The 18,386-nt window shown below is 43.1% G+C and overlaps 1 long non-coding RNA gene across 1 annotated transcript; it reads right to left on the bottom strand.

Moving 5' to 3' along the window:
* Positions 1-194: 194 nt before the first annotated feature.
* LOC148593947 (uncharacterized) lies at positions 195-3,245 on the bottom strand. Its single transcript, XR_015913612.1, has 3 exons — positions 3,047-3,245; positions 1,929-2,025; positions 195-236 (listed from the first exon to the last, which is right to left on the bottom strand). It is a non-coding gene; the product is annotated as an uncharacterized LOC148593947 (long non-coding RNA).
* Positions 3,246-18,386: the final 15,141 nt, after the last annotated feature.

Below are 18,386 nucleotides of genomic sequence, written 5' to 3'. Positions count from 1 at the left end.
CAAACAGAGCAACTATGGAATAGCATTGAGTTCTGCACAATAACAACTAATGCAAAGGACCTTCCTACTTCGTCTTATTTGTATGAAGTTATTTCTTCAAAAGAAATAAAGTTGTTAAGTGATGCTCAGTGGGAACATGCAAGTGCTTTGTAAAGTGTTAGGAAATACATTTGAAACACAGCAGGAACTCTTACCAGGCAAGCTGTAAGAAGCTGTAGACAGAACGCTCATGCACACTGAAAAATAAAACCATATATTAGTGCATTTGTGTGTCTACAATATCTGATCCATGAGAAGTATTAATTTACTACTAGCAATAGTAATTTGCAACAATTAAATACCAATATTCTCTCTAACATTTTGTAGTCCCTTAACTTCCTTTGTGGTTGGGTTGTCTCTGATATCTTCCTCTTCCTCCTTTCCTCTGCCTTTTCTTCCACTTTCGCAGAGTGTGCATGTCCCTTTCCAACCAGTCATTAAATCAAGACCCTTAGCAGCAAGTTCCTCAATAAATGCGCTGTTTTTACAGGCTTACACTGATCCCTGGTAGAAAGGGCTGAAGTCTCAGTTTAAACAAACTTACTTAAGAAATACTTATCAAATATTGCCTGAGATTGCCTTGCATCTCAGGTAGCTCATGCTGTTTATTAAACAACATGTCAAGTCAGGACGAGAATCTTAAGCCTGGACAAGAATCTTAAGCCTAGACTAGGAAAAGATAGATATTACAGCTGGAAGAACATGACAGTCATCTTCACAGATGTCCTTCTTCACTAAAGGTGGGAAGTCTTCAGTGCAGTACCATAACAGTTTCTGAATTCACTCTTTTTCAATCAGCTAACTCTTGACTCTGTTCCAGTTGCCTGTCTTTTCCAATGTAAAGTTCATGTCCTGTGTCTGTAACATTAACCTGTGACCACTTCAAACTCTTTCTCTCATTCTATTCCCTGCCTGTAAAAGAAATAAAACAAAAACCAAAACTGAAACAAAACAAGGACAAAAACTGCAATACGTGTACACTCCTAGTGCCGAAGGGCACAGTTTGACTATCCTCTTGAGCTCAACCTTCTCTCCAATCTCCACATCTGGAGTTCTCCGTATTTACCTACTAATGATACATTTCCTTGGAGGAAACTCTTTGGTTTAGAAGGAACATTTTTTTGCTGCTCTCTTTTAACCCAGCCACTGCGCCAGTTCTCAGCTGTCATGCTGAAGGAATTCCTGTTCACAGGAGCTTTTCTCTCCTCCTTTGTGAGCTTTAAATACTTCTCCCCTATCAACATCAAGTTTGGTTCATTTACAGCTTGAAATACTGCGATAACTTTGTTTCAACAAATAAGGCTAAACAAAAAAAGCTGGGGTTGTAAAAATGGCGTAAGTCAGACTCTTACATAAGGAACATAAACAGAAATAAGGAGTATCATAGACCAAATAACTGTGGGAAACAATGGAATGAAGAAAAAACCCACACAACTGTAAACTAAACAGGGAAATCTTTTGTTCCTTTTACAGAATTAAATTATTTTTATCAAGACAGTTTCCCACTAAGTCTACAGCTGAAACAACAAACTATGATTGTTGTGTCCACTAATCCAGAAACTAAAGAGCTCTGTTAAAAAGAAAAAAAAAAAAAAAGAAAAAAAAAAAAAAAAAGGAAATGAGGAGTGACATGTCCAACTGAAAATTCACTAGAGATTTAGGGAGGCAGAAAGTTGTTTTAAAAGTTGTGTTTTTTTTTTCCCTAAGGGAATAATGGTTTAATTATAGAACTGAGTCTGTGGAATATAACCCTGTGGGATCTGGATTCTGTGATTCATTCCAGGGACAGCATCATAACAGCATGCTGCTATCTCAGGTCTGTAACTCAGAGGGGTGTTAGTGAGAAACAATACAACGTCTCTTACAGTATAAAGTTACTTGTAACTTACCAAGTTGATACAAATGTAGTGGTTCACCCATCAGTGTTGCCATTGTGGTTAAGAAATATGACCTACTGGTTATGAAATATACATTTTGCTTCTATGCCTGCAAATACATTAAACAAAAATCAGATTCACCAAAACTATTAAAATATTGCCTCTCCTAAATGTTATTATTCCACCTCATGTATTATCCTCATAATGCTAACATTACTGGGTTTGAATTATAAGCAGAATAGGAAGGTGCAACTGTGAAACAAAGGATAGTAAGGTCTAACTTCATACCATACACTACAAACAGCTCATTTAAAGGTAAGCCCTTATCCCAAATGTAAATCTTCCTCTGCTCGAAGTTTTAAAATAACTACAGAAAGTCACTGCACAATGCGGAGAACCTAAATCTGTGGAAGTGATAAACGTCCTTCCATAATAACAATCTACTTTGCAGATGACAAGAAAGTCCCCCTCTCCCCATTTCATTTTAAATTTCCTAAATATTACTCACACTTGCATGAATGTATTAAAAAAATAACTAAAATGCTTATTTTCCTCTTCCTGTCCCAAACTAACAGCTTATGAATATGGAGATAACATCCACTAGTTACTAAATCTTGAAGTTTAGCATCAAGACCAGCAAGCTGGAAACTGATGAAGTCACCAATTTTACAGCCCATTTAATACTAATACTGTACTAATAATGAGACAGAAAAAAGACCGAATGACTTTCTTATTTAGATCAAGCATTACTAAACAGCAAAAACAAACAAATAAACAAAAACCCACCAAAATACTTTCTTCTTTCAACAAGGCAGCAAACTTTGTTCTGAAGCCACATAGAAAACTAAAGCCTTATACCATTATTTTCAAAGTCATTTTAAAGAGCAGAGTTTTACCTGTAGGATCTGATCCTCCAGGCTACTCAAAATAATCTCTCCCTGGGGAAAACCTTGAGGTTCCTCAATTCACTTTACAAAAATATTTATGTTTTAAATCTTGCAATTAATCACAAGACTTGTTCAAAGCACTCTGTACAGAGTACTATAATAGACTTGCTTGCTTGCGTCTTAGCTCTGTCCTATAGAATCTGAAGCATTTTGTAACAACTCCACATATCGAACACAACGTACCTCAAAATGATCCATTTTCAGAGTTAAACTGGAATGTGGTCCTTGGAATAGGCAAGAAAAACATGACAAAAGTTTCTCATCGAGTCTGGAGAGCTGTCTAAATCCATATCTTCTGAAGAAGCACCAGTGAAATTCCAGGAGAAAGCCATGTTTGTTGGAATCCTCATCAGCTCTTACTGTTCTTCCTCCTCAGAGCAGCACCTGGAGAGAAGCCATGGAGGACACCGGTGAGTCCAGCTTTCACACATCCCACCAGCCCAGGCCCTTGGGCTGCCAACACAACATCCAAACTGGCTACTCCTGGGGGCTGACCGAGGCCTCGGGCACTTCCAAGCTTCGCACTTCCCCTTTGGAAGTGATCTCCATAGGCAGCCTGTTGGTAACCTGAGTTCTGGCTGCCTACAGAAACCATCCTCTATCACAGCAGGTTACATGGGGAAGCTGCCTGCTATGGAAGACCCACAGAACCCAGTTTGCCTGACACCGACAAGCCAGCATTGCTGCTAGGACAAACGGGACACATGCAAACAAGTGTTTAAACAAGTTTAAATGCAGAGCACACGCAATGCCAAGCGCCTGGCTATGGAATAGCTGCTTTCCCTGGCTCTGAAGGAGCACAGTCTGTAAAGGTTTCTGGCTCTCCTGCCTTGCAGGTGAATTTTGCTGACCAGCTCTGAAAATAAGTTGGAGAAAAACTTCCAGGAACTCCTGTAATCATTACACTGAAATGAAATTTGCATGTTTTGGGACACTGCCTCCTCCTTCTGTTAATGCACAGAGCTCTAGGATTTTTTGTATTTGCTTCGAATAAAAGCAGTTTTTGAAAGCTCAGAAGTGTGTTTTCCAGAGAAGCTCCACCTCAGTCAAGAAGAAAACACATCCTCTTCCTGGAACAAGCAGATAGCATATTTTTTTACAGAAAAAATATATGCTTATTTGAACTTCTTTGGGAAAACAGCCAGGCCGCAAGAGCCGCTGCAGGGAGCGCGCTCAGCAGCAGGATGCTCCAACCGCGCGCAGCTGGCGCTGCCCTCACTGCTGAAGCCCCGCGAGCTACAGGATCGGGCGGCGGGTCCCACACTGCAACGCTGCGAGCGACTGAGATCGCCCGAGAACAAAAACACGGGCCCAGCAGCACCGCCCCCGCCGGCGAGGGAGGACGGCGGCGCTTCCAGGAAATCCCTCCCGGGCGCCGCGCGGGCCCGGGGCCGCCCGCGGGACGCGCTCGGCTCCCCCGGCGCCCCCCGGCACCCCCCGGCCGCGCGGGACAGCAGGTCACCCCGGCCCTACCTGGCAGCGGCTCCTCCACCAGCCCCGCGGCCGCCCGTGGAAGCAGCGCGGCCGGGGGGCGCTGCGGGGCCAGGCCGAGCCGGGCCGAGCCGGGCCGGGCTGTCCCGCCCCGCACGGCGGCGCGAGGCGGGGCCCGCACGGGGCTCGGCGCCCGCCCCCGACGTGCGGGGCGGCCCGGGCGCTGCGGGTCCCCTCCGCGGCGCAGCTCGGGCGGGCGCTGCCTTTGGTGACTGTCTCCCCAAACGGGTGTCCCCCGCGCCGGCGTTTTGGTGGCCGCGGGGAGGTTTTCGCTCTGCTTTAGCTGCACGAGGCAAAACAGGGGATTTCCGAGCGCTCTTAGACCCGTTGAAATAGCCTGATTAGATGATACACCTTGCTTTAGCCCACGAACAGCTCTGAAGTAGTGGGAACAGGTTTTCTCCGTGTCACTTCACAAAGAAATAATCCTGGATCCAAGATGCAAACTCTCAGGGTGCCACGGGAACCAGGGGCTCCCCAGGGTGTCTGGGGCTGCCCAGGGTCCTGGGGGCAGCCCCAGCGCCAGGGGCATCAGGCCCTGCTTAGGGACGGGCTGCTGTCCCATGGGGGTTGTGGGGGGGTCCCATGTGAGGCCAGGCAGAGCCAGCGAGGCCTCTTGGGGCTTTCACACAAACTGGGGAAGTCCCGCTTGTAGAAACACAGCATGTGTTCAGTGTGTGTCCGGTATGAGTTTGTCTGATAGGGCAATAGTACCTATGGCGTCTTTATCCCTGTTCCTCGGTTTCTGGTTTTGAAGGGCCCTTGGGAGTGCTCAGGTGTTCAAAGCTGAAAATTCCCAGACTGATTTTTCTGGAGGACACCAGGTTTACCTGGAAGCACCATTTGGAATGAAAGTTGAAGTGAGAATCTGAACTGCAGCCAGGCCAGTCATGCCGCAGCGGTGCGGTGCCCTTCAGCATGACTCCTTCTTCAGCAGCCTGGCACTGCCGTGTCGTGGTGCGCTTAGCTGCGACACCTCCAAATCCTATTTCTTTCCCTCACTCACCCTTTAGCATTCATTTTTCCCCCCCAGCGCTGCCTTACCTGTTACCCTTTCTTTTTCTTTTTTTTTTTTTGATGTTGCTTTTTCAACATTACTTTTAGTGAGCTCCCTCTCTAATTTCCTGACATCTAGGCAGAAGTTCCACAGAAGTCTGTTGTTCTTCCCTGCTTATTAGATGCCTTTCACTGTTCTCATGGTCTCTCAGTAATTTGTGCTGAAGAGTCTGAAATTTAGCTGCTCAGTCTACATTTTTTTTTACCCATTTCCTCCTCTTTTTTTTTCCTTTTTTTTTCTGATCTGTGTGCCTTTCCACTTATTTAAACTATAAATATAGCAAAAAGTGAGATCCTTCATCAGCCTTACCCCCAAAAGTAAGATCCCTGAGGCAGTGATAATATTGTCACTTGGTCAGTGACAATGAATATTTTGACAGGCGTTTTCCAAGGAAGCCTTTCAGTAGGTGTAGTGGCAGCTCCAGTGCACCAGGTTTCCTATTTACAGGTCCCCAGCTAGTGGCTCCAAGGAAGAGTTTATTTTCATCCATGCACTGGATACTGATATGCTTCGCTATAGATCTATTATAATAAAATTGCAGTGTGCGGTCCTGTGCTGGTATCTGTGTTATCTTTAACCCATGGTCAGAGTCAACTCTATGATAATCTCCCATATCCCCTGACTTTTAGGGCCCGTGGATATTTTGTTTTTCTCTTTTTGGTTGCCTTTACTTTGTTCTTTCCGTGGCTACTGGCTTATTCTTTCCACTAAGACTAAAAAAAAAAAAAATCAGAAAATGATTTCTTCTCTTGGTTGTTAGCTATCTTGAGCTGCATGCAGTGTTGCTGAATTACCTGAATAGCAGTCGATCCTTTCCGTAAGGCAAAACATGGAATCTGTTAATGTGAGCATCTTCTCTCTTCCTCCTTGCAGGATGTTTTTCTTTATTCCTTGTCCTGGAGTCGTTTCTAAATCCAGGAATTATGTTTCTCTTGCATAAACAGTTGTCTATTTTCTAGTAAGGAAACTGTTCCTTTATTTGAACCCTATTGCTTACTGCAGGCATCCAAACCCATTATTTTTGTTCTTAAAAAAGAAAATCTTTAACTTTACTGATGACTGCATAAAGACTTGTATTTGGTTAATAACTATTTCCTTCCTTCCCATTCTTGCTTATCTTTATGTAATGTGAATATTAAATCTTTCAGGACAGGGAAGTTGTGATTTTAAGTAATATTGTAATGCTAAGTAATGTCTTAGTATGGATGGATTATTGCTGTTTCTATTTGAGTAGGTGCATGTGTGTGTATATATAGGGGTGTGTGTGTATATTTGTGTGTGTATATATATATATATATACATATATGCCTCCTACAATGATCTCTGTGATTTAGAGGTAAGTATATCTCAAGGGGCTGAAATACTAGTTCTGCTCTCAGCTCTTCCTGGAGTCTGGGAGGACTCAGCAAAGCACTTTCTCCTAAGTGCTCAACTGGTGCAGATGGGAGGGAGGAACAGCTACCAACAGGGAAGAGCAAGGATTTGCCTAGTGTAAAGTATAAAGCTTCTCTGTTTCTGGCAGTTCAGGCATTTTGATCTTGCATTTCCTGTGCAGAAAAAAAAATTGTCCTGAAGCCACCGGCATGCTCAGCTGCGTGAGGAATACCAGGCATAAAATTCTCTGTTGAGAATGCCAGTAGGTTTTATTTTTCTTTTATGCAGAGAACGCAGTCTGTTGCACTGCATGCAAAGTATTGGCTGTAAAACTGATGAGAAGTGGAGAACTGGCCTCCTGCTCTAACATTAAGAAACACTGGTGCTAATCTTTCAAGAAATTAGGGAAGAAATTGTACAGACCAAATATACTGCTATCACAAACAAGGTTTTTGTTGGTTCTGTCAATGTCTGTGCGCATGTGTGTGTGTTTGAACATATATTTGAGTTTATATGCACGTTTATATGTAACTAGTTGACCAACTGATTGACTGTTCACTGTAAAGTTAATCTCTTGCGTTATTTGTACAAGAACAGCTGTTTATGTGTGGATCATGCTATGTAAAACTGATCTCGAGGAGGCAGGAAGGCGTTTTGAGGAAGTAGCTGAGATGCTGAATTTTCCATTCACCGAAGGTGTCTCCCCTCTATTATTCTGTTCTCTTGTTGCACCCAGTATAGGGTTACATAAAATAATCTGCAGGGTTCACAGTGATTCACCTCCTTCAGTGAATCAGATTTAATTTATTGTAAAAGAATTCCATAGGATTAAGTATGCCACTCCTAACCCCTGAAATATATGATTGTTTAAAGAGCAGGAAGTTTTAGTACTAGATTCAAAACCAGTATAAGAAATGCAAAGCTAAAAAGGATTTCACACTTGCTCTTTCATTAGGGCAGCAATACAAGACTTTTGATTTAGCACTTCATGTCTGAACTTGAAGCAGATACTTTCACATAAGACATGTAGGTTGAAAGTTGGATTTTAACACTGGCAAAGTAAGCACCTATTCTTTTCAACTGTCATTTTGTGGTGCTATTTTGTGTGTGTGTGTGCAGGCTATCTGGAATAAGAAAAACATCAGTATAAAGCAGGAGAAGATCAGACAGTCACTGGTTGCACAGGCCAAAAGCTTCTGGAGATTGCTCAGAGGTCATAAGCATCCTAAGCATATTGCAGTAATCCAGCCTGGGACACGACAACAAGAGCATCCTGCTGCTCTCTTGAGTGATAGTTAGAAGGCAAAAGAACTGCCATCATGGGTGGCTTTGTGGATGCAATCACCGCTGTAGAAATGGAGGGGTAAGCACAACAGTCTTCCCGCATGTTTTTGGCAGTAAACACAGTAGTCTTATACATAGCTGTCTCCATACCATGCTACATTGAATGGCAATTCCGAATGTTTTTGGAATAATAGACCTTCTTCCTATGGATTCTCAGCCTCATTACACTCCTCAGCTTTTTATCATGCAAGATAATCATGTGTGTGTATCATACCACAGCGACAAGCAGTGACATGCAAACTATTCAAACTATCATTTCAGGATAGCTCAACAAGATAATTTCCTCTACAAGCACTTTCTGAAACATCCTGTTTTCTGTTGTTATGCACCACATTGACTTTTCTGAGTAATTCATCTTTACTGGGGAGTTTCAGGTGGCAAAATAATTCCTATGGTAGTTGCTACTGATAGCTTTGTGGATCAAGCTGCCCCATTAGCAAGGGAGAACAAAGCATAGGAATGATGTGCTCTCATTTTCCCTCTGTGAATTCATGAGACACTCACTTTCTCTCTTGCATCCGGTTGAGATACCCTCAACTTTTCCATATCCTCTGCTATTTCATTTCCAATCCTTATATCCTATTACTCTCCTTAACTAAGGAACTAAAATAAGCCTCCCACTGCTGATAGCTCTGTCGTGGCAGGGTTACAGTCAGTGTAGAAATGATGGCAATTAATCAAAACTAGTAAAATGTGCTGCAAGCCTATCTTCATCTGCTGGACTTAGCATCACTATTCATTTTGGTGCACCTAATTTAGTGGCTGTGTTAGGAAGATTTTTGTTCTACAAATGCCAGGCTTGTGCAGCTTTGTATAACTTTCAATGCTTATTTACTTCTCACACGAGTCTATTTATATCACATTTTATGTTAAATTTTACTTTTATGTGTGGGTTTTCCTGCTATCTTTACTCTGTTCTGAGCCCAACTGTGCAGACCATTCCAAAACATTAATGGAGCTAAACCTAAGAGAGATACTCTCTTAAAAAAAAAAAGGGGGGGTGGAGGGGCGGGAGAACCGTATAAAAGCTTTTTGCATCATTAAATTTTGTATTTTGGGAGCAGAATAAAAAGAAAACATGCAAGATTTTGGGAAGTCATTTTAATTTTTTTCCTGACTGAAGAAATTGGAATGTGATCTTCTGTGGCCTGAAGGTGATGCTGTTTCTCTAGGAAAAAGTATTGGAAAAGAGACATTGGAGTGCTTTGGAAGTCATACTGAAAGGGCTTGCACTAATATTAGGTATGTAGCTATCTATCCTCTTTCACTTTGTGATAGTTACTCCTGCACATGTGATTCATGAACACTTTGGCAGACCGAGACGCCTCTTAGCGATATTCAGATGTGTTTTACTAAACCTTCCGGCGTATTATGGATTCTCCACCAACACACGAAAAAATCAGAACTGTTTCAATTAATTTTAAAATTAATTTAAAATTTAAATGATTCATGCTCATCTTTAACAGTCTTCTTTGGTTGGTACGTGCCACTGCCGTATAGAATAACAAAACCCATAGTCATGTAAAGGTGTGTGAAACTCATGGGTGGATTTTCAGCTGCAGAGGCAAGGATTCTTTTTCATGTTTGCCAAAAATTAGTTGTCCATTAAATCTTTTTGTTTCCTCAGCCTCTATACCTGTGTTGTGTATGTCCTGGGTATATAGGCTCTACCTTCTCAGTATTACATGCCTTGTGTTGCATCCTAATTGTGACTTCATTGGATTGTGATTTATTTAGCTAATGCGATCTTTTAGTAAAGATGGTTTTCACTGGACATATGCATATAAAGGGCAGCTACTGCAGAGCTCTGTCTGGGATGTCTAGACACTTTTGTAACGGAAATAACGATTACTACCTCCCAACACTATTTATTATAGGGGACCTGATAACTTTTCTCTGAAAACTGCTGCTTTAAGAACCTTGATCATTTACTCTGGGGATATGCAGGTGCTAGACTGAGTCCTTGCATATCGTGATTTGCAGAATTTAATTTGATCTCTACATGGTTTATTATGTAGAGAATCACAACCGGGAACATGATATTCTACTCCCCTCCTTGGATTAGGGAGCTGGTGAAGAGGGCTGGTGACCCCCTGTTGTCTAGTAAACACTTTTCATCTCCAAACCTGTCCTTTACTCTTCGTTGGGAGAAAAAAGCACGACTAAAGTGTGGAAACTCTTTCTCGGTTTCATAGGGAGTTCTGTATGCGCTCTAAAACATTGCTGCTGTTTGAACACTTAGGAGTGAATTCAATTTTTGCTTCTGGTTCAATAGTCAGTACTGGCAGCTTCCGTATAGTCTGTGTTGGGAGAGCTTTGGTTAAGCTTCTGTGCAGCTCCTAATGACAGAGAAGAAAATAGTACTGGGCAGTGCTTTCTCCTACACCCCTTCTTTGCTTTCTCCTACACCCCTTCTTTGCTTACAGGCTTCTGCTATACTATAGCAAAGGAGAGGAGACCCTGTGTGCTATGTTCAGGACAGAAGCCAGTAGGGAAGTTTAAATGTTGGAAAAATTTCAGAGTTGCCACTTTTTCCTATGTGTAATGACAAAGGGCATATGACCCCACGTTTTCACAAGTTACTCTCTCTAAGTATGTTATATATATAAAATCCAGGTCTATTGTTACTGCTACCGGTACTAAATGGGTGAAGACAGGTTTTGTACAAACAAGTTGAAATAGGAAATCTTTTCTATGCAACTACATTGCTGTGCTTTGGATACAGCTGTTTGCATGCCCATGCACAGATCAGTACTTCAGATTCATTCTTTTTTAATGGTGGCAGCTGTAATTGCAATCATGTTAATGTTTTGTTAGGTGATTGTAAACAAGATGCCCTTCTCTATCCTAATATCCGCTCACCATAGTTATGGTACAAATAAAGAAGTTTTAAGCTAAAAAATAAAAGGACATTTACTGATTTTTTTTCTTGCATATAGAATTCCCACTATAATGATCACTTCCAGCAACGAAACGGAGTACTGGACCATCACATAACAGCAGTGACAACAGCTATGGGACCCTTTATACTAAGGCCCAGTGGACCCTCCATTTCTAGCTTGGGCATAAGCTGTGGGTGGAACTGTTGTACAGTTTAAATACAAATTATATGTAAAAGATATAATTTTAAAGCATACTGATCGGAAAATAGATTGCTGAAAATTCATTTTAACTGGCTAATATTACTACCGAAATCACATTGAAATTTTTAGCCTTTGATGCCTCAGCGTATCCCTGACTGAGTCAGGATGTGATTTGTATTGCTCTGATGGTGAATAGGCTACGTGGCCCCTAGTTTTCCCTGCCTGGAGTACAATGACCAAAGCAATATAGGTGTGACTGGTTAAGGCAAGTTCTGCACAAAGTCAATTAACCTAGTAAGGTGCAACTGGGCAGGATTTGGTCCCTGGTGATTTATAGTCATTAAAAATTTGCAGTGTTCTGCTTAATAAATAGCACTGAGGTAGAAGACTAACAAATGCTTTCCACGGCTGATGAACCATCCAGAATGGTTTGATTTTTCCAAAATATTCAGTTTACGGAAAGCTTTAATCAATCCATTGAATAGCACCTCATCGGTGTAGAGGACTGCAGGAACTGCACAGTCCTGGAGCATATGATAACATATTATCCCCAGTGTGGGAGCATTAGTTACACAGTTTTCTCAGATAAATATAAACATAGGAACATGTAATAAGTGTTACTCAAAGCACAGCATGCGTCAGCTGGGATTTCACTGTCTGCAGGTTTTAAATTCAGTGGTGTCCCCAAGGGCTAATCAATATTGATGGCAATTATTCTTAGTCCCCACAGCAAAAAAAAAAAAAAAAAAAGAACCTTTATCTTCTTCCTGGTTTGCTTTGTCTGTTCTCCAAGATGTGATTCAGGAATATCAGAGCAATAAAAATATTGTGTTGGATCTGCAGCAGGCTGACAGAGTAGTTGCATTTATTCGGTGTCAAGTGTTGTGGAACAACTGTCTCCGTTTCCTCAGCCCTTAGAGAGAGGGATAATGCGTGGAGCTCTCCTCTGTGCAAAACAATGAAAAAAAATCCTACCATCTTGATTTAAGGAACATGTTAAGACTGTTAGCATGGGATTTTTATTTCTGTTTTCCCTTTTGTAAACTTGAGTCCCTGGAAAGCTGGGAATTTAAGTCCTGGGGAAGCTTTTCTCAGTATCCGATAGGCACTATAGCTGGTAGGAAATGTGTGCACACCACAGTGTGCTTGCCAAGCAGAGAGGATGAAACGTAGATGATACTGTAGCCCTGCAAGCATTTACGTATATCCTTGGTTTTACTTGTGCAAATTGGCTCAATTAATTAAATACTCCACAGAAGTATGCGTGAGTAAAGAGCCTTTAAATGAAAGGGTGTTAAATCTTCCATTGCCTAGTAATGGGATTTTCCATTTATCACCATGTACAAAGTGTCAGGATCTGGACATTTTGCTTGCAAATGACTGGCCTATGTTCTAGTCTGGTGAAAAGACTTCCCCTCTCCCCCAGGTTCTGACCTACTCCTTTGAGTTTTAATTGGGATAATAATGCATTTTTGCCTCATTACAGTGTTTGAGTGGAAAGGAAAAGAGAAGGTGAGTGGAGCTAGAAATTTTGCAGCTGGTGAACGGTTCCAGGCCCCCCATGCGCTACTGGTGGAGCTGGGAAGTGGCTTTCACAGATGTTGGTAGGAATTTCTGTTTCTGTAGGTATCTTGTTGTTGAGAGAGTCACTCCTGCGGTTTCAAAGACTGAGCCTCACTGTTCTAATGTTTTCCCTCCCTTGATGCTTTCCTTCTTGTAAATAATCACTTAATAGCAAGTCAGAGCCTAGGAAAATCATTGTTAATATTATAATAATGTAATTTGCAGCTCAGCTGGCAGTAAGCAACTGCAGACTATGTTTCTACAGGAGATGATAATTTTGGGCTCACCATGAAGATACATTTCTGTTAGCTTTGTAATAGGAAGCCCAAAAAACAGCAGAGTTAAAATAGCAGCAGGAGTAGAAGTGTGACACCAGAGAGACCCAATACAGAGAGCAGGTTAGTTAATGTGATAGCTCAGCACTTCCTCCCACTTGCAAACCCAGTGCAGCGTTGGTTTAGTAAACAGCAGTGATCTTAAAATCCCAAGTAGCTGGATTTCAATTGTATCCTGGGTGTGCCTGCCTGAGTGGATGCTCTTGGAAAACTGCAGGATTTAGTTTCCGGCATTCCTGAGCCTCACGGACGGAGAGAAGAGCCGCAAAGGAGGGTGTTTCCCCTCTGGCGCTGCCTGCTCCAGAGGTTTTGTCAGGAAGCCTGTGAGCAATTTTTTTTTTTTTTTTTTTCTGCAGCTGGATAGTCTTTCCTTTCACAGAAACATGAGTCCTTTTCCAACTCTTTTAAGAGGTGTAACCTTCCATACTTGTGGAGAACAGTGCAAGTGCCATCTCAGCAAGGGTGTATCCGCTTCCCTCGCATGGGAAGTGCAAGCACGTTCTTGAACATGATAAGCAGAAGTTTGCCCCATTTCACTAACAAAAACACAGATATATCTGGCCATGGGCAATCAGTGATCACAGAACTATGGAGAGGTACCTAACAATTTGATTTTTCTTTATTTGTTTGGCAAATTAGAGGACCAATTGCTACAGTCCTTGTGTGTAATATGGAGAGTGTTCAGTCTGAGTCTTTAGCAGTAGTGATCTTTCTTTGTGGAAAATAACGTGTAGTTTTGCCAGAAAATGACAATTGGAAACACTTGTAAAGCTCCATTTACAATTTGGAACGACTTGCAATAGAAGAATTGGGTTTGTAGTGGGGATGTGTTGTTAATTATCATTGGACCTCTGCTTTTGATTAATGCTGCTAATTAGTTTCTGTCCTTGACTTTTTCCAATTAAGGAGTAGATGCCTTGATGCTAAACACCTGGGCAGATTATCTAATTAGATGAAAGAAACATGTACTCTCTTTGTAGGTAATTATTTTAACTTTCAGCAGTTGTTTTGTGCTAAACAGAGGTGGTTATTCTGTCTCTGTGAATGACTGTACAGGAAACTACAATATACCATGAGAAAAAAAAAATTGCAGACAGAGCAGGATGGTGGGTGCAAGCCATTTCCTGCCAAAAAAGTTCACAACTTGTGCATGTGACAAGTGATTGCCCTTCTGGTAAACATAGGGCTCAAGGAGGAGAAGGAAAAGCAAAATAAAAAGCAAGGGTAGGAAGTAGAAGACGCTACAGTTCAGATTCTAAAACCAAGTTGTGGCCAAACTTGCATCAATTTCAGAAGTTGGTACCTGAACCACAGAATTGTTGAGGTTGGAAGGGACCTCTAGAGACCATCTAGTCCAACCCCCCCTGCTCCAGCAAGGAACTTCCATCACTTTCAGAGAAGGTGGCGCTGCTCAGGGCCTGATACTGTGTGTCTGATGGAAGTTTTTGGAAATTCTGTACTTTGGTGTGTTTGGGGGCTGGAAGAAGCAGCCCTTCCTACAAGCCCACAGGCATCTCAGGAGCAGGAAAGAGTCAGCCTTGGGGAACCAGCTTGCACCTCAACCGCATCTTTCCCTGGCTGCCTTCCTGAAGGAGCTGCCCAAACCCACCTCAGCTTGACATCTGCCAGAGAGACCCAGCCAAAGTGACTGCTGGGTCAGGTGGATCTCTCATAAAGGCTCATAGCAGAGCCTTTATGTGGCTCTGTGCTCCTTTGCCCTCCCATGTGGGATGCGCTTCCTGCTACTCTCTTGAAACCATTGGCATTATTTGAGGTGCTGTCCTTGCTCTCCAAAATCTCCTTGTGGGTGGTTAAGGTCCTCCCTTTCTCAGGAAACAGGTGATCTTTTTACTTGTGGGCTTTACTGAGAACTGAAACCAGCTGGTAAACTTCATCTACTGTTCCTGCCTCTGTCTCCTGAAAGCTCTGCAAGCGCAGGACTGTCAGAGCAGAGGACAGCAGACGAAGATCCTAGCTGGGGCTGAGCCTGTGCAGTGCAGATAGTGTGTAAAACAGGGGCAGCCCATCCCACTGTGTAAGGAAAATAAGAGGCAGCTTCAGACCCTAAGAGCTTCTTATCTAACCTGACAAAACGGGGGCTACCCCACGTGAGCAAAGGGCGCATGGCTTGCATGTATTCCAGCCCTGTAAAGAGGAAAAAAAAAAGAGAGAGAAAAAAATTGTAACTGTGTTTTCCACATGTTGTTGGGGACAGGAAGGGGACTCACAGATGTCGAGAAGGGGTGGATGGGGAGGAGGAAAGAGAACTTGGGCACCACAGGGCCGGGAGAGGTGGAGGAGAACCTGAGGATCCTTAATGCTGGCAGGTCGCATGCCAGTGACTTGAAGGGCTGACTGGTATCTGCAGTAGGGAAGGCAGAGACCTTTTAGTGTTTTCTGTGGTGACATTTTTTCCTGTGTGATTTCTAAAGCAGAAAGAAACAAGGTAGGTGAGGTAGCCTGAAGTGGTGTTTTCTTGCTCAGAGCCACAACATCCTTGACCTTCTTGTCTCAGGCTATCACAGTCTTGTAAGATGCTATCACAGCCATGCCAGGCGTGCAAGGTGGAGGAATCAGATTGCTCTTGATTTCATTAGCACGGATCCCAAATCACACACATATCCCATCCCTGTAGAAACAGGAACTGAATGACTTCACAGGAGAGCTCAAGGAGGGGCAGGCGGAGGGTAGCTGCAGAGACCCAGGAGTGCTCCCGTGCCGCGCGCCATAGGCACCCACGCGGGCCGTGCAGCCCCAGCGTGTTCGTGTTCGCGGGCTGCAGAGCGAGCTGGCACTTCCCCAGCTCTGAGGCAACGGCTTAGCGAACAAAAGGAACAAGGGCTTCTTAATTCCCCAAAGAAACAACAAACAAGAAGCCTGTTGGGCCTTTTTTGCAGGGGCGGGATTGATGGCCTGGGAGTAGCAGATGTATATGAAATCTCTGCTTGACTGAAGGTACATAAGAAGCTTGCAGGAATTAATGGTGTGTTTAGACCTTTAGCAAGACAACCCTTAATTGTAGTCTTTCTTAATATAATCCACTGAGCTATTGGGAACATCTGTAAAGTTGCAACATGCAGGGAGCTGCAGGGGAGTGCTGGAAAATTAAATGTTGATTTGCATACAGCATTTGTTCAAAAGCAACAGTTTTTGGACTAGAGAGAATTATAAAGTATTCACATTACACTAAATACTGTATATTTAACTGGGAGCAGTCGAAAGACTGCGGAAACATATTTTTTATTGCTGATTTGAAAATATACATTTGAATGGCAAAAGTGGAAATTTCTTTGAAGCACTTTGAATTCCTTGTATGGAAGTCACTATAAAACTGCGAAGTATTATCATGCTAATAATGTATTGTAGTGGAATGTCATGATTCTGCATATAAAATCAGAAAACTATCATTTTCCTTGTTTGCATAAACAACTCACTTTACACTGCTAAGTAATGGATGAGAATCCAGAGAGAGGATTAAAATAAATGAAGGAACAGATCACTTCCAAAGACTAAAGCTTTACAGGTCTTGGAATTAGAAAAAAATGAACTAACCACTTCGTTATACTTTAAGAGAAACCTTAATATACAATCACTTAGAAAATAAAATGTTCTCTAGTCTACATTTGCACTTGCAGACATCCCAAAAAGGAAGAAACTTTATTTATTTTTAATCCTTTCCACATGCATCACATGAGTAAGTAGTTCACCTCAGTGTGGCTTCCCGTGTCCTTCAAAACACAGAATCTTTATCTTTTATTGATTAGTACTTGTTTCATCCCTGAGAATATTAGCACATGTTGTGAAAGAGTAGTGTTAAAACAGTGCACCCCATACTTTATGTTTATGCTTAACATTGCAGATAACTTCCTGATACAGGTGGTTGATGAGCCACCAAGGGGAGGGACACCGCTAGACTAGATACTAATAAACAGAGATGGTCCAGTGGGAAATGTGAGGGTTGGGGCAGTCTTGGCTGCAGTGACCACGAGATGTTGGAATTCACGATCCCGCGAGGAGGAAGACGGGCTCTTGCCTATTTCTTAGTAGGATTGCAACCCTGGACTTCAAGAGAGCTAACTTTAACCTCTTCAGGGAGTTCTTTGGAGGAATTCCCTAGGCAAGAGTCTTAAAAGGATAGGGGGTCCAGGAGAGTTGACTGACATTCAAACACCACTTTCTCCAAGCTCAGGATCGGTGCTTTCCCTTAAGAAAGAAGTTGAGCAAGGGGGGCATCCCTGCATGGATGGACGAGGAGCTGTTGGATAAATGAGAAAAAGAGTGCGTAGGTAATGTGAAAGAAGGGCCAGGCCACACGGGAAGAATATAGGAACATTGTCAGAGAATATAGGGATGCAACGCGAAGGCCAAGGCCCGTTTGGAATGAGAGTTAGTGAGAGATGTCAGGGGCAGCATGAAGGGCTTCTATAACTACATCAGCAGCAAGAGGAAGACCAGGGAAAATGTTAGTCTGCTGCTGAACGGGGAGGGTGCCTTGGTGGCAGAGGATGCAGAGAAGGCAGAGCTACTAAATGTCTTCTTTGCTTCTGTCTTTACTGCTGAGGCCAGTCCCCATTAACTACAGAGCCCAGAAACAAGAGAGAGAACCAGCAGAGAGGAGGACTTTCTGCTGGTTGAGGAGGATTGGGGTAGGGTTTATTTAGGCAAACTGGACACCCATAAATCTATGGGCCCAGATGGGATGCACCCAAGCACTCAAGAGTGCTCAAGGACAGTGAGGTGGATTGAGGACTGGCTGGATGGCAGAGCCCAGAGGGTGGTGATAAATGGGGCTGAGTCTAGTTGGAGGCCTGTGGCCAGTGGTATTCCACAGGGGTCAGTACTGGGCCCGTGCTGTTCAACTTGTTCATGAATGACTTGGATGGGGGCACAGAGTGCACCCTCAGCAAGTTTGTAGATGACACCAAACTGGGAGGAGTGGTTTACACTCCTGAGAGCTGTGCTGCCACTCAGAAGGACTTAGACAGGATGGAGAGTTCGGCAGAGAGGAACCTTATGAGGTTCAACAAGGACAAGTGCGGGGTCCTGCACCTGGGGAGGAATAACTCCAGACACCAGGACAGATTCAGGCTTGACCTGCTGGAAAGCAGCTCCGCAGAGAGGGATTTTCGAGTCCTGTTTGACAAGAAGTTAACCATTAGGCAGCAGTGTGCTCTCGTGGCCCAGAAGGCCAATGGGATCCTGGCCTGCATCAGGAGGAGCGTTGCCAGCAGGTCAAGGGAGGGGATCCTCCCCCTTTACTTAGCTCTGGTGAGGCC

This window comes from Tinamus guttatus, unplaced genomic scaffold (genome assembly GCF_059628265.1).
Source record: "Tinamus guttatus ecotype Peru unplaced genomic scaffold, ASM5962826v1 Tinamus_guttatus_pri_ptg000318l, whole genome shotgun sequence".
NCBI lineage: Eukaryota > Metazoa > Chordata > Aves > Tinamiformes > Tinamidae > Tinamus > Tinamus guttatus.
The sequence above is the reverse complement of the archived record's forward strand: the minus strand, read 5'-3'. Positions and strand labels throughout refer to the sequence as shown.